This window comes from Ursus arctos, unplaced genomic scaffold, assembly GCF_023065955.2.
Source record: "Ursus arctos isolate Adak ecotype North America unplaced genomic scaffold, UrsArc2.0 scaffold_15, whole genome shotgun sequence".
Lineage (NCBI taxonomy): Eukaryota > Metazoa > Chordata > Mammalia > Carnivora > Ursidae > Ursus > Ursus arctos.
This window is the reverse complement of record NW_026622819.1, coordinates 30,589,153-30,601,519: the sequence shown is the minus strand read 5'-3', so window position 1 is coordinate 30,601,519 and position 12,367 is coordinate 30,589,153. Positions and strand designations below refer to the sequence as shown.

At 38.3% G+C, this 12,367-nt stretch overlaps 1 pseudogene; it reads left to right on the top strand.

The window, feature by feature from the left end:
• Positions 1–9,535: 9,535 nt before the first annotated feature.
• Positions 9,536–12,094, top strand: LOC113260727 (thioredoxin-like protein 1; annotated as a pseudogene).
• The last annotated feature ends 273 nt before the right edge of the window (positions 12,095–12,367 follow it).

The window sequence follows — 12,367 nt, the reverse complement described above, 5'->3', positions numbered from 1 at the left end:
TGATGGGTTGATAACACAAACCGAATACCCTGGGCAGGTTTGAGATAATATAATTGTGTGTGTATTGGGGGCTGGGGCAAGTCTTGTAACATTGCTATAATCCAGAACGGTATTAAAATACTTATTATTGGGGGGTGCTTGGTGGCTCAGTCAAAGTGTCTGCCTTTGGCTCAGGTCATGATCTCAGGGTCCTGGGATCGAGCCCCACGTCAGGATCCCTGCTCAGCAGAGAGTCTGCTTCTCCCTCTGCCTCTACCTCCCTGCTCATGCTCTGTCTTCCTCTCTCAAATAAGTGAATAAAATCTTTAAAAAAAAAACCACCTTATTATTGTAAATAGCCTAAAAATTATAGAGCCAGAAATAATGAAGAGATAAGCCCACAGTTTTAAAAAGTAATGCATTTTATAATTATTGTATTTACGTATGTTTTGCCTGCTACTTTAAGTGTCTAAGAGAAACTAAATTTTTAGGTTTTGTGGGGGTTTTTTGTTTGTTTGTTTCTGTTTGTTTGTTTAGGACGTGCTTAGTAGACACTGTCAGCTTTCTAGAGAGCTTATACTCTGCCTCTCAATGGAATAAGTAGTAAAGGATTTGCAACCATCTTTAATCTACCACATTAACTATGTGAAATTTTCCCCCAGAGACCCTTTTAAAATTTTTTAAATGTATTAACAAATTATTTTTCTGCAAAGCTTAACGGATTGATCATTAATTAGATTGCAAGCAATGGTTAGTATGCCTCTTTACAACATAAAAGTGCCATAGACTTTAAAGAATCTTAGCAACAGTTAAAGTAATTAACTTTACATTAGAAGAAGAAAGTAAAATACAAAGACATAAGATTATATGAATGAAACACCAGGGAGCCACTGTTAGAGCCATCTCACCGTTAGTTAACCTTTTTAAGAACTATGTGTGAGACACTGTGATAAGTGTTTTGTTCAGGTTGTCTCACTTATTCTTCATAAAACCCACTGAGGTATGTTCTAGTATTGTTTGGACAGTCGCATAATTGTACAATTGTGTATTTATAATTGTGAGGAAATGATAACTTGAATTAAGTAAATTGCCCAAAGTCAAAAGATTAAAAATGGCTGAATTCGATCCAGGATTCTGCGACTAACCCACAAGGCAAAACCTGGATCCTCACAGCTCTGTGTGGAACAAGGATTGTCTCGTGCACTCTTCCTTATGGTAGTCATATGATTAAGAAGTTTCTGCTTTGTGTGTGTATTTTACTATTGACTTTTCCTCTTAAACCATAGGTACTACCTTCCAGTACCTTCTTGAGTAAGAAACACACTGATTTTTTTTTTAGTGCTTTCAAATATATCTTGTACTTTTTTAGCTTAATTTTATAAAATTTAGAAATAATTATGGAGAAAAAAAAGCATCCAGTATTTCGCTTTCAAGAGTCAATTGTCAGTTGTATCTTCAACTGTTTATGACCTTATTCTACACATGTTCGACATCATTCGCACTGCACTGACCATTTTGTGACCTGCTGTGTACTTTTGTTTACCATATCATAAACATGTGTTCATGTTATTGGAAACATTTTCAACATCATATTAAAATTTTTATATTAAAGAACATTTCAAACATACACAAAAATAGAGTAGTACAGAGAACTCCATGTATCTGTCACACAACATCAACATAGCTAATAATTCATCCAAAACTATTTCGACTCCCCTCTGCTCCAATTCCTACCTCATTTCATCTAAACATTACTTTCAATATTTGAATGTTATTCAATCTCATCACGAACCATATTTTGCTTATATAAAAAATCTAGTTATCATGGAAATTTCATCACGATGTCCCTGACTAGATTAAACACACTGTTCTGTGATTATATTAAGAAGAAAAAACGTATTTGTGCTCTCATATGAGCATCTGTGCCATATGAAACTTTTTCTAATTAACTTCCATGCTGCTGCTGAATCCTCAACAAAATTCTCTAGCATATACATGACACATTGACACACCAAATATATCAGGTTAATGAAAAAGCAGGGCTCTGGTGCTAATCACTTTTGAAACCATAAAATCACAACTAGTAACTTTGAATACACGCGATAAATTGCAGACACAGTTGAGAGTTCTGAAGCAAGTATTAGAAAGTGAACACACCTTTCATCTTAAAATATTAACGGCTCTGCACAGTAGAATCTTTCTATTCATTATAGACTCAATTTGTTTTAACACTTCCATTGGCTCTCACCTTTGTCCCAAATAGTATTTATCAGCCTGATTCATATTTCCTGTCCACATAATGAAGCTAGTGAAAAATGTCTGCCCTCCAAATACTGCCTCAGAGGTCTTGCTAAAATTCTCTCAATAATCTTTTACATCAGCAAAAATAATTTAGGAAAAAAAGGTCCGTGTGACAAGAACCAGGGATTGAGGTAAAAGAACGTCTTAGAGCCAAGTTCAAGGACATCACGTTATGTGACCATAGGCAAAAGTCTGTCAACAATTCCATTTAAAAACCCATTTCTAAAAGGTCTACAGCTCTGCTGATGTGGTTACCATGAGTCCCAATCTAACTTTAAAAAAAAAATGTGATCTTTTAAATTACATTTGCCAATCCACTTGGGCTGAGGACTTAAGAAAAAGGACAAAAGTAAAGTATTTTACTCTGAAGCATATTTATTTACTCTTTCTACATTAATTACTTTTTCTGCAAATAATGTGCTCATTTTATAATTGAGATACAAATTAGGAACTATTTTTGCATTGTTGGCTCACTTTGCACTTAATTCTCATCCTTTCTCTCTCTCTGCAGTCCACTAAGTACATGGATGTTAAAATTAACTCCTGTCCCATGTATTCACCAGTGTAATTTGGTTCCTATGATTTTTATTGATAAATATTTGCTTCCATTTATTGAATGCTTACCATGTGACAGGCACTTTACCAGCCTTACCTCAAAACTTCACCCCACAATCATGTAAGGTAGATGTTACTACTCCTTACAACAATAAGTGAACTGAACATCAGAAAGACGAAGAAACCCGCCTGTGGACACTCAGGCGCTTGGGTTGTGGAAGAGCATAGCTTTGTTTGAATACAAAACCTATCTATTCTTGAATATTTTCTGAATAGGTGATAGAAAGATCTTGCTCTAATAATGTTCATGTCCTTATGCCACTTTGACTATCGAGATAATAAAATACTATTAATTTCAGTTATTTCATTGGCCTCTTTGAAAGGAACATTGTAATTCAACTAAAATATGTTAAACGGTCTTCATTTACAGATACATAAAAGTAAAATTTAGAAGCATCTCTAAAAACTGTTTAGCCCAATACAAAAAAAACAGGTTTTCTTATTCTTTCAATGTTTTTGTTCTAAACCTAAAATATTCTGTATCTTTGTCCTCGCCAGAGACATGGAACGTAGCAACTACCATCTGAACTCTTCCCATCCCATCTGCCATGCCTAGAAAATTAACTCTAATTTTATAAAAGCAAAAAGAATGTTAGCATCACGGTAATTAATTATTGTTTTTAAAACACTATTTCACTGAACTTTTGCTTCATGCATTTCTCTGGGTTCGTGGTTCTTGCTGAACTACTTCCTTTCATAGTTCTTTTTAGTGGGACTCTGTGGGCGTCGAAATCCTTTGGTCTCTTTATGTCTCATATGTCTTGATTTCGTCATGAGAGTTTGGATAGGTTGTAGAATTCTAGACTGACAGTTATTTTCCTTCAACATTTATTGTTGATTTTGAGAAGTCTGTTGTCAGTTAAGTGCCTTTTCTTTATAGATAAAATGCCTTTCTTAGGAAATACGACTCCAGAGGTAACTTTTACTAGTTTTTTCTTTGATATTCTGAAATTTCACTGCAATGTGTTTAGATGTAAATTTTCTATTTATGCTTCTTGCCATTTGATTTTCACGTTCAATCTGAGGAAACAAATTTTTAAAATTCTGAAAAACACTAAATAAATGTCTCTTTTAATATTGGCTTCTTTCTTTTGGGGGGGGGAGGAAAGGGAAGAGGGAGAGATTGAATCCCAAGCAGACTCCATGCCCAGCACGGAGCCTGACTCAGGGGCTCCATCTCACGATCCCGAGATCACAACCTGAGCCGAAACCAAGAGTCAGACGCTCAACCGACTGAGCCAAGCAGGCGTCCCTTAATATTGCCTTCTTATCAACTCCTCTTTTTTTCAAAATCTAGAATTCCTCTTAGGCATTTGTGGACACTTCTCATTCTGGCCTCTGTGTCGCTCTCTTAACTCTGCTTTCAAGTATTAAACAAGCATTTTTATCTCTCTCTATTACTTTCAATGCTTCCATTCAGTTTAATAATTATCTATTTCACTCTCTAGTTTAATTTTTTTGTCCATTGGCTTCTTTTATTTCAATGTCAAAAATATTTTCTTTTAAAGATTTTATTTATTTATCTGACAGAGATAGAGGCAGCCAGCGAGAGAGGGAACACAAGCAGGGGGAGTGGGAGAGGGAGAAGCAGGCCCATAGCGGAAGAGCCTGATGTGGGGCTCGATCCCATAACGCCGGGATCACGCCCTGAGCCGAAGGCAGACACTTAACCGCTGTGCCACCCAGGCGCCCCCAAAAATATTTTTTTATTCCCAGGATTTCAAATTGGTCCCTTTATTATTATTATTATTATTATTATTCTTAATTATTCACAGCCACCTGCTTTTTTCCCTGAAAACTTTTCTTCTTCTTCTTTTAAATACAATACATTTTTAAATCTCTGCTAATATATCATGTATGTATAGTTTTTAGACTGTTGTGATATTTGTAATCTCTCAGGCATAAATTTCCTATTTATAAAATGTGTAACCTATCTTTCATGACCTTGATTTTCCTCGTGTAGTATGGAATTTTAGTTTATAAGATTGTTCGAGGTCTTTCTTTTTAACTGTTTTTTTCTGCACCTATTTCTCCACATCTACTGGTTTTCAGTTGTTTCTACTTGGCTACTTCAGGTGCAGGTGTTAGGTGGGTGGTTTGATTGTGAATCTTTGTTTCCTCCCCACCATATCCTTCTCCGCCTCTTCTTCTAACAATGTCCATTGAGGTAGTGATTTTGGTTTTGAGTCTGACTATATATCTTAAAAATCTCAACAAGATAAAGATATATTTAATATTTTGTAAAGATTTAACCTATTAGATTATCTTTCATAAATTGAAATAAAAATTCACAAACTATATTGAGCAGAAAGTTTACAGTGACATAGTTAGAATCATAAGATCGCATAAGGTCACAAGAAACCTTCCATTTTATAAAAAAATAAAGTTCAAATTCAGAAAGGACAAGGACTCTGGGAAACAAACAGAGGGCTTCAGGAGGGAGGGGGGTGGGGGAACAGGATAGGCCGGTGATGGATATTAAGGAGGGCACATATTGCATGGAGCACTGGGTGTTATACGCAAGTAATGAATCATGGAACTTTACATCAGAAACTAGGGATGTACTGTATGGTGACTAACATAATATAATAAAAAATTATTATTATATAAAATAAATAAAATAAAATAAATTTAAGCTACCAAAAAAAAAAAAAAAAAAAGGACAAGGAACCTCCATGATGCCACACATTTGGTGAGTAGACTATAGAAAACTATAAACGAATTCTCCAGACTTCTCACTTCTCTACCCCGCTTACTTAATCCTCCTTGTGCAAAATGCTCATTGACTTCTGAGAACAAAGGCTGGTGTTATTTTCATTCGAAGAAATAGGTGTCTTAAAATATCTCCAATTATAGATTAATGTTGGTCCATGAGGCTGTTTTGTCCTGTACATATATTTGTTTGGTTCACTTAGAGTTAATAGTTTACATGATTGCTACTACTAAAAGTGAGAGATTAAAAAAAAAAAGGACAGACGGCAACACGTGGCAACTATAGGCCACAGTCTAGCCTGACAATAATTACACAGGGATGAGTAACGACTGTGTCCATTTAGATGGAACATTGTTTTCCTTCACTGCTCCCCACCCAGCTGCCTTATTCACTCATACTTCTTGCCTCTCCCCTGAGTTGGTGATCCTTGATCTCAACACTCACAGTTCTGTAACACATTTTTGAATTTTCATGTTTCTGCTGCAATGGTGCCTTACAAATATTCACCATAAACACCTTATTACACATTAGTTTTATCAGATTAAGTATTTTCTAGTAAAGCAAAGTACTTTCTAGCAGACATTATTTTCTAGCACCAGGCAGACTGGTGGCAGGTGCAGGAGTTCTGCAAAGTTAGACAGCAGGAAAGATGACTTGGGCACCTGGGAGCAGGTGCCAAAGAATTTAGGAGCCAGACGAAGGGAGAACAGAGGGTGCTGAAGGTGTGTTTTGCTTTCTTTCTAATGGTGTTGACCACTTACCCTAAAGCCTTTGCGCTGCTACTAGGCAGCATAAAGTCTCTGTCATCTCCTTGTCCCTTTCCCGTGAGGGCACAATTACTTATGGGACTCAGGGTCTCTCTAAAATTGAGTTCTAGGGCTGAGAGAAACTACCTCGAGCTGGAAGGTCCTCCTCACTTGCCCTCTGTACCAATAGCACTGCCCCCTTATTTCACTGGGGGTAAATTGAGTGTTAAGTATCAGAGGAATTATAAGGCACATTGGGCAGCAGCCAGAAAAATACCACTCCAGTGGCAGCTGTTTAAAGAACCACCCTGTTTGTTGCAGAACTGATCAGCAAAAAGAACCCCAAAATGATTACTGCACCTTTCTGTGTTGTAACTTTCATTAAGACCTTGCAGTTACCCATGTACTCTCGATGTCGGCAATCCTGGCCATACATTCAGATTCTAACTGCCGTGAGCCAAACCTAATAGGCATTTGAGTTTTCTGCTCCTGGCTATCATTAGCTCATTATCTTGGAAATCACCAGTCCGAATTACAGTATATTTGTGTATTTGTACATGTACACAGAGATTGACGTCCACTGACATCCGGCGATGGTCCTCAGAGAGCGCTCAGATAATGTGGAGTACAGTATTGAGGAAAGTTTCTTCATGGCTTTTGTATGACACTGCAGACTATGTGAGGCCCCCTTCTGTTTGTTCTGACGCCGTCTTACGCTGACAGCCATGTGGGACTCACCAAATGTATGTGTTTCCTAGCGCTGCTATGACCACATACCATAGATGTGGTGCCTAAACAACAGAAACTTATTTACTAACAGTTCCAGAGACTGGATGACCAAGATCAAGGTGTTAGGAGGTTTGGTTTCCATTGAAGCCTCTTCCCTTAGTTTGTCGATGGCCGTCTTCTTGTTTCGTCCTCACACAGCCTCTTCTCTGTGTTCATGCATCCCTGGTGTCTCTCTGTGTGTCCAGATTTTCTCCTTATAATACAAATCAGATTGGACGAGGGCTCACCATAACAACTTTATTTTAGCTTCATTACTTTTTAAAGACCGTATCTGCAAATACAGTCACATTCTGAGGTATTTGGGGTTAGGACGTCAACATATGAATTTGGGGTGGGGCACACAATTCAGCCCATAACACCAGGCATATTGCATTTGCTCACTTGCTCTCTTTCCCACTAAAAACGAACCACTTGAAGGCAGGAGTCATGTCATACTTATCTTTGTGTTTCTTGTATCCATCATTTTCGATTAAAAATATTTATAGAACTGAACAAGCTAAAAAATGTAACTATGATGTTTTGTGACTTTGAAGAAGTTTTATCTGGTCCTGACATCCTTGGTTGGGAATGATAGGTGTCCAAGGGACTTATCTACAACTAAATTGCTCTTTAAAAATAAAGATTTTATTTATTTATTTGACAGAGAGAGCACGAGCAGGGGGTGGGGGCAGAGGAAGAAGCAGATTCCCCACTGAGCAGGCAGCCCAGTGCAGGGCTCAATCCCAGGACCCCGAGATCATGACCTGAGCCGAAGGCAGACACTTAACCGACTGAGCCACCCAGGTGCCCCCTAAATTACTCTTATAAAGAAATTCCAGATCTAGCCATATATTCAGAGCTAGGCAAGGGGTATAATTTTCTATTTAAAATGAGTGGGGGTGGAGAATAACACAAGGAAAGAAATAATGAGAGAACATGAAAGGATAAGTATACATTGGGAGAGGCTGTCATTGAATATATGTTGGTTCCCATGTCAGATAAAATAAGCCATTGTCTATACTTTCAAAGGGCTCATAACTAACGTAGGAACAAATATGTTCAAATGCTTAGGAATCTGTAGGAATAAAATATGGACAGAATTGTATCAGTGGATAGGAGCTAGCAAGTGCCGCAGTATTAACAGAGACCAAATTCCATTGTGGTCTAAAAGAACGGCTGTGGGTTTTGGTGAGCAAAAGTTGTGACTGAATTGAGGACAGTAGCTTAGTGTTGGACTTTTAAGGATAAAGGGGGAAAAGCAGCACAATTTAAATGGTTGGTTCCAGAATTTGGAAATCAGGAATGGTGAAATTATCAGGAGGGAGTTGAGAAAGAAAAAACCAGCATGGTTTTCACAGCGCAAATCTTTTAATTATTTTATTGACTAACATATTGCCTTTTAAAAAATGTTCTTTCAACTCTGAACAATGAACTGTCATGAACATTTCAATCATAACATAAATTAAGTCTACCCAGCATAAGCTTAATATTTTCAAAGGATAAATAGCTAATTAGTCATAACAAAATGACTTATCCTACTGTCTAGCTGGCATGGGAGTTAAAGTTCTGAGATTTAGGTCATAAATCATGAGATGATGGGTTCCCCGCACCCCAAAAAAAGCAGGGAAGAAAAAGAAAATATAGAAAAACCCATAAGATGTTTTGATTTCAGTAATCTACTGCTCTAAGCTCATAGGAAAATTCCTGTTCGCTTAAAACATGACAATTGGCAAACTTTATGTCACTCTAGCCTATACACATTCCATGGCATTACTTAATTTTTTTTCTTATCTTTTTAGCTCTAGGTGTTATTTCCAGTTCTTCATGTTCAAATGACAGTTTATATTGTCTTCAACAGAAAAATCAGCCCACAGTTTACGTACACCTCTTGGAAAATACGTGTCTGTCCACTGATGTTGGCTCAGTTTCTTTCTTTTTTTCTTTCTTTCTTTTTTTTTTTTTTTTCTGAGCTGGCATGGTTTACACTTCTCTTATGCTTATCTTAGGAGATATATGTCCTAGCACAGAATGCAAATTAGAAATACAGAGCATTCTAAACTAGTTTCCACTTGACATTATTTAATAACAGATTATTATGATTGCTTTAAATAGTGTATGAGGTATTCCTTGGAACTCAGGTTTTACATTCATTTATCACAGTTTTTTCAGACTCTGTTATAGATGATAGTAATTAAGATTATTTTAAATGTTTTACTAAAGGTGTATTACAAAACACTTAAGAGATAATTAGATTCTAGGTATTTACTAAATGCTTTCATATAAGAAGTTGAAATCCCTTTCTTCTGCATGCTGTTCCTTGGAGGGTTGGAACTCAGAGTCAAACCTTATTCTACCTCCCCTCTGATCCCTCCAACCCCATGCTCAACCCCATGTATTTTAGGGGGGGTCCAAGATGATCTTCCTTATTCCTGTGTCAGATAGTTTCTGGGTGGATTTGGCTACCACCATCAGGAGATTGGAGGTGAGAGAAGGGAGAGTCCAAGGCTCGCCCGTCTTTCCTTCCTTCTTGGCTTGCTTCCTTCCTTCCTTCTTTCCTTCTTTCCTCCTCTCTCCCTTCCTTCCTTCCTGTCCATCTGTCTTCTTTCCTCAGTATTATTTTTGTGTGTATGTATATGTTTTTAATTTTTGCAATTAAAGTATAGTTGACATACAATGTTATTGTCCAAGACATTTCTTCACCTCACTCTTTGCATCAAACAACATATCTACCTGTACCTGTGCTCTCCCTGCTTCCAGCTCCCACCTAATAGGCCCTCCTGGCTTCCTCCAGGTCAGCCAAGCTCTTTGGGTTCCAATAACCCCATCTATTCCCTTGGTCTCAGTCTATGTGTAGTGGGAGCTTCTGCTATTTCTAATCTCAGGGTTACCACATTTTCCTCTTGCTTGGAGTCCCAGGTCTATCTGTTAAACCAATGTCACTCCCATTTTAAATATTTGGAATGAGTATCTTTTTCTGGTTGGATCTTGACTGATTCATTCCATTTCTTTTTTCTTTATCTGATGATTGGTAAAATCACACTTACTCACACAATCTCGGTTAATATTATCATCATCATTGATACTGAAATATGTGTATTGCCATCTGCAGTGCACAGTGATCAGTGGAATGAGGGATAAGACTAGGCCCAAGTAGTGGAAATGATAAGATGGAAGGCAGAAATGTTGACATACATATTGGGGTTCTGAATTTGTAGATGGCTCAAAATATGGACCTTGTTGAATGAAGATACTAGTGAGGAGTATTGGAGCCTCTGATCTGACAAAACTTGGGGATAGAATTTCTTTATTCATTCACAGATAATTATAGGCTCTAACCAAATGGCAGGGTCTTTGCTAGGCACTAGGTTGAGGGAGCAGGCAAGACTAGGAACATACAAGATGCAGGGGGGACTGCATTCCTTCTAGAGGCTCTAGGAGAGAGTCTGTTCTTTGCCTTTTTCAGTTTCTGGAAACTGCCTGCATTCCTTGGCTTATAACTCCCTTCCATCTGCAACTCCAGAAATTGTATCACTCCAAGACCTTTGCTTCTCTGACTCTGACTTTCCCCCCTGACCTCTTTCACTTATAAGGACCCTTATGATTACAGAGGGCCCATCCGAATAATCCAGAATAATCTCTCCATCTCAAAATCCTTAATTTAATCACATCTGCAAAGTCTCTTGCTATGTAAGGTGACATATACAGAGGTTTCAGGGATTAGGGTGTGGCCACCTTTGGGGACCATTATTCTGCTTACCACACCCTTGCCATACCCCCTGAAGCATTGGGATGGTTACAATCAGACTTTGCAAAGGAGATGCTAAAAACAATAGGTAAACCCAGCTGGGTGCCACGTGCCTTTCCTTCCCTCCCTTCTCCCCTCTCCTCTCCCACCCCCTCCCTTTCAGCAGTTCTGCTTCCTGGTAAACTCTGCACAGAGTCCAGAAAAAGACTGCCTTGTTGTCACCTCCTCTGTTCAGGCCTTGGCCTTTAGGAGCCTGCTCCCTTCCTCTCCTGGGTCTTCCTCTCCTTCAGTTTTGAAGCTGGTGGCATGGTGGCTGCCCCGCCGGGATCTCTGAGAAATGTGGCAGAGTAGCCGGTCAGCAACTACCCGGATTTGCAGGCTGAGCTGTGCAGCAGGGGCTCCACACTCACCCTCGTCACATTCACCACGCGAGGGGGCAGCATTCAGTTCTACAAGCTAACGAGTATCCACAGGCAGTTTTCCTGGAAGTAGGTGTGCATCAATGTCAGGGAAGAGCTGCCACCAACAATATATCAGCAACATCCATAATCCTGGTTTTTTCGAAACAGAGTGAGAATTGACCAATATCAAGGAGCGATGCTGTGGGAATCCAAAGAACTGTGTGGGTTTAACGTCTCCTATTAACATGCTGCTCATGTCTTAATGAAAGCAAAGAGCATGGGTTTGATACTGTTTCCAAAAAGGCATGACCTTGGAATCTGATTGTGATGAACAGCTACTTATTACCCGAGCATTTAATCAGCTGGTAAACTCTATTCAGTGAGATTTCAAGGGCCAGCTAATGGTCAGGGGCCTAAATATGTAAAAAAAATCTTATCAATCCACCCCAATCTGTGGGTTTTGAAGAAGCAGAAAGAGGTGACCAACTCAAGCTCTGGAACTAATGGAGGATAATATTAAAGAAGATGGCATAGTCGCACTTCATTATTATTAATCTTAACAGTGTAACTATAGTTGTTTGGTCCAATCAAGGTGAAGAAACAACAATTTCATATCTTACCTTTATTGGTAGTGCAGTCCAAACAACAAATATGAACGACTTTAAACCAGTAGTTGGCAAAAAAGGAGAAAGCCACAAAAGACAGCAGAAGACCACACTGCGATCAGGTTTATAGCTCCTGGGTAATTGCTTGATTCTCCTCAGAGACTGTCAATATTCTGTTCATTGCTATTGCCAATAAGTCATTGCTTTTGTTCGGATGGTATCACGAGTGTTTTTATTGTAATCTTGATACATGCAGTGGTAAATAAAAAGTCACTCATTTTGCCAAACTAAAAAAAAAGCAAGAGCTAAACCCCCAACTTTAAGATAAACTGGCCAATTTGCATTGTTCCCCAACACACCTCTTTTTAGGAAAGAGTTTTCAAAATCAGAGAGGTGGCGAGACCCTTAGCACAACTGATGAAACCACCCAGTTCCGGGATAGTCAATAGAAAACTTTTATTGAAGGACAATTTTGCAGTGTATTTTTTTTTTTT